The 5000-nt window shown below is 36.2% G+C and overlaps 1 protein-coding gene across 1 annotated transcript in view; it reads right to left on the bottom strand.

Annotated features, from left to right (window-relative positions):
- Positions 1-1580: 1580 nt before the first annotated feature.
- The window catches only part of LOC138863793 (uncharacterized), a 14009-nt gene continuing 10589 nt past the window's right edge, over positions 1581-5000 (bottom strand). The window contains exon 3 of the mRNA XM_070128890.1: positions 1581-5000. This exon is cut by the window's right edge and continues 349 nt beyond it. The gene's annotated coding sequence lies outside the window, so the exon portion shown is untranslated.

A 5000-nucleotide genomic window follows, 5' to 3' on the forward strand; every position in this document is an offset into this window, starting at 1 on the left:
GTAGTAGAAGACACGACTCCAGTAATAGTTGATTCACTGGTCTTCCTTCCGTACGTAGTGCATAGAGCTCATTTTGCTTCATACTTTGCCTCGCGGTTTCCCAGGTTATCCACTGTGTCCCTTCCCACTATCTTTGTGGACAAGATGTTGAATAAGTGGTTTCCGCAAGAGAATATCTTGATAGAGTATATCTGAACGCTAAAAGACGGAGGAATAAACTGGTTTGTGAAATAACGTAAAGAGAAAAAAATCAATGTATTATTTAGCGTCAGAGAGTCTTTGATCTTGAATATATAATATTTTTGCATTGTGCTTTCTTCAACTAAGGCTGTTGACAATAAAGAAAAAAATCATGAATTAAAAAGTAAATAACAATATAGCAATGACAATAAACGGAAAAAAGGAAGTAGAACCAGTGTGTTATAGTATTTACAGCTTAATCACATCCAGTTACCTTGTTATGTTACGTAAAAAAACTCCCCAAGAAATATGTGCCCTGTATCATTCTTTATTGTACAGGTAGTATAACCGACCACTTGTTATAAGCTTTAAAAAGTTGAAAAAGAAGTATGCGTCATTTTTAAGTTATTATTACCGTTAGGATGATAAGCGGTTTTCGTTCAGTCTGACTCAGTTGCCAGTAAGGAAATTATCGGTCATGTGAAGCCAATTACAGGCCACTGATGAAGGCTTCAATTTTCAACTCCTTTGGGAACAGCGACCCCGTCTGGACTATTTGTGCTGCACTAATGCCTGTTTTTCCTACCTTGTGCTTGGGGGTTAGAGGAAGATCTTGTGTATATCAATTTCATTTTTAATTGTATTGTAATTTGCATAAATAGATTAAATAGATGTTCCGAGAATAAAGTGATCATGAATAACAGGTGTCTGATTCTATATATGGACTATATATACATACATACATATACATATGTATATATATATATATATATATATATATATATATACATACATATATATACATATCATATTCATATACATGTATATATGTATATGTTTATCTATCTATCTATATATATGCATTATCTATATCGGTCTATATAAATACATATATATATATATATATATATATATATATATATATATGTGTGTGTGTGTGTGTGTGTGTGTGTGTGTGTGTGTGTATGTATATATGTATATATATGTGTATATATATGTATATATACAATATATATGTATATATACAATATATATGTATATATACATATATGTGCATATGTCTCTCTGTCAATATATATACATATAAAGTATGTATATATATATATATATATATATATATATATATATATATATATATATATATATATATACATATATACATACATACATGTGTGCATGTGTATGTTGCAAAGTTTACCAGAAAGAAGTTGAAACCGATGACAAGCTGCTCTAGGGCCTCCAGGTAGGACAGTCGACTACTAGGGCGAGTGTATGTGCATATATGGATTAACGCGAAAAATCAATCGGTTTTAGCTTAGTCCATCTTGGCAGCTGGCCCTTCTCGAAGTTACCGTTGAATCAGTGTTAGGGGTCAAGATTAGGAGATATAAACCAGAGGCCGAAAGTACGGTTTTATTATAAAATCTGTAACATCACCGCAGCATACTAATCCAGATTGCTACATTTCTGCCATCAAAATATAAAAAAATGTAAAGTAATACACCATGATCTATGTACTCTGATATATGTACAAATAAGTGACAGTGGCTGTACCACTCGTGTTTCAGATGTAGCGCCCAGAGTCGCTTATTGCTTGCGGTAAATGCTAAAATCTTTTCTGATTTTTAGGCAATTTGGTTCACCGATAATGGCAACTGTCACAAACTCTTAATACTGATTTTCTTATCCTTATCTGTAATAATCTGGATATCATTACCTTTCAGCTTGATCTGAGGCGCCTTTTGATGGGTGTTCTGCCGATAGACTTTTTGTATGTGCAAAGAAATTCATCTGATTTACAAATACGCTCTGAGTCTTACCATTATGGAACAACATGCTTGCTTTAGAGAATAAAAATTATCCATAGATATAATTTCTTTTATGAAAATGATTCATACATGATAACTAGTATTTAGAACATATCCGTTGGACTTTCTTGAATACATATCTATATTTATATATATATAAAGAACTCGTTCTTTGGTACTCTATGAGAAAATATATAAACAACCGAGTCAAATGAAATTGGTCCGGTATTGTAGGGCGGAACCTATTGGCAAGCAACTATAAAGTGCCTTCATGCTCTTCTCGCTGGACCTCGCTTTGGCCGCTGGGTAAGGCTAGCGTAGCAATAGCAATAGCCATACTGTAAGAGGCGAAAATACTTTAGCCTAGCTATAGCAGTGCTGAAGGACCACTTGCTCTCCGTCGCTGCAGAAACCTCAACTGCATGGTCGCTATAGGCCTAACTAGGTTACTTTTATTTGAATATACAGTTCTTATGTAAAACTGATGAATAACATGCCGATAATGCGTTTTTTCACTTTTCTGCATTTGTCATACAAAAGCTCTTATGGTTAATGAGGAAGAATTGAAAGTTATATTCGGTTCATAAATTCGCTCTTATGTTCTGCTTATTTCGTACTAGCAAAAAGTTGGCAAAATTTACTTTGAAATCTTTCGCAAAAACGGTAATTTCAGGATGACTTCATTCACAATCATCAAACTAGTCTGCATAGTTGACCACAATTAAATTAGTTGATTTTAAAGTCCTTTGGGAAAAAAAAGCTTAATCGAACGTCAAGCTAAGTTTAGCTACCAATACAACTACAGAAAATCTATCTTCTCTTAGGATTTTAGGAGCTAGTACAGATAATTTACGATAAAACAACCAAGTGTGCATACAAGGCCATGCCTATGTAGCAGTCTCCTGTCCCGTGATCCAAAGAAATAGCGATCGATGCTAAAAAAAAGTAACATACCGCCAAAAGAAATAAATTAATGCTTCACAAAGAGAGTGAAGTAAAACATTTCCTGACATATTGACTAGGAATCTGAAGTGAGACAGTCACTCATTAGAATATTATAATGTCTCGCCAAAATGAAAGAAACTTAAGCTTCGCATTAGTGTGAAGTAAACATTTCCTAGCCTAGTGACTGGGAATACAAAAAACGATGGAAATCCCATAAAAAGAAGTGAAAATATCCCTTCATCAACGTGCCGCAAGGTTAAGCACATTGTGAGGGAAGAAACATCCTGGGACGACGCTCTGCTGACTGCATGGCTATGGCTCTATGTATGTTCCAACTACATCTTTTGAGAACTAATTGAGAAACCAGTTCCTGCTCGACTCCAATGACCGTGTTGCAGCATTTGCTTCCTTTGGCTATCTGGTTTAATCTTTCGCTAGCAATGGCAGCTTGAACGCAGTAACACATAATTAATCTCTAACTGCAGAATTGCTTGCGTGTGTAGGCCGTAGGCTGAACTGCGTTGCTATATCATTCCAAATCGTGTTCCGTAACATTTCCAATGAAAACCGAACTTTCTATTAAAGAATTTGTGGTAAGCTATCAACCATATTCTTAAAAGTCACAAATTAAATGGAAATGTTATCAGAAAGGGAAACCAATCATTCAAATCAACTGGTAATTTGAACCCTCATTTACACTTCGGTGTGGAGTGCAATTGCAAGCAAGTTCAATGAAATGAAATGAGATATTATTTCATTCACGCCCGCACGTGGCACTACACCCTCAAAACACTACTACGCACATCCTAGTAAAGTAATACTGATAGAATATTAGCATCTTACAGTTTGACATGAAGAGTGTTAAACGTTGTTACAAAAGTTTCTGTGTAATCGAAGAACCGCACACTCGGTGAGCACAGACGATTGGCACCCGATATGTCATGGAGGAGGGATGTTGTTGACCTTTGTAACAGTTCTGGAGTCTTAGCCTCAGGTGAGCCAGACGACAAGCGACCGCCACGTCACCAGAGGAAAGGAAATCCTTACGATCACATTGTACATAGACTGTTGAGAATGAAATCTTACTGCGCTGAATCTGATTCCGTGATCCACAAAGGGTCTCAAGGCTTGAAAATTGGATATTGCAATAAAATACGGACATAATAAGGTGCAGAAAGAGTAGTAACACCAGGGTGAATTAGCGTGTCGTGATTCTGCAATTCTCTGAATGCTTCATCAATGCACTGGTAATGATCAGCGAGGAATACGATGCATTTTACGGATTATATGCTACTGAAAACATTCTGATCATTCAAAACAGCAGAAACCAAAGCAACAATGATATGTCCACTTTACGGAATTAGTAGCCTCTCAAAATTACACAGTCTAACAATATCCTATACATATATAACATATAAGATACTTAATATGTAGATTATACTTTATAAATGAAAGTAACTGAAAACAAAATCTACATTTGGCAGAAACCTATATAACAGCCATGACTTTTCTCACAGAACTAATCCAGTTTTGTAGTTACACGCCTCTTCCTCTCATGGAAATACTGACTCATGGTTTAGTGTGATTTGTTTAACATTAAGTCACACCTTTTTATCACTGTTAAGAACCTCTGCTATCACTAATTCAACCTAATGATTCTGCTTGAACATTGCCTTAGTTTCCTTTTCAGGTTCAGTAACTGAAGTCCCCATGAATTATTTTCTATTCTCCTTCGTGTTGCACGTTCCTGAGTCCACAACCCTAAAGACCTTAAAGCTTGCTATTCTGTTTCATTCCACCTCACAGGAAAATCGGTTATCAGGCACTTTGCTGGGCCCCTGGGAGCTTATCAAAGCATAACACAGTCACCTCTGTTAGTATCTGTCACCAAGATACTGTTTTGCATCCAAGACTACAGTTCTATCACAGCTAGGCAGGGTCACCGTCCAGTGTCCCATCACTCGTCTTAGAACTCCTGGAGTGGCGTCAACTCATTCTTTCTTACTGTCCTCTTGGGTTCTTGTACTTCGCTCGACGGAGTACACAGCGAAGGGTGCTAGACTTGCC

The sequence above is a fragment of the Penaeus vannamei genome, chromosome 13 (genome assembly GCF_042767895.1).
Source record: "Penaeus vannamei isolate JL-2024 chromosome 13, ASM4276789v1, whole genome shotgun sequence".
Taxonomy (NCBI): Eukaryota; Metazoa; Arthropoda; class Malacostraca; order Decapoda; family Penaeidae; genus Penaeus; species Penaeus vannamei.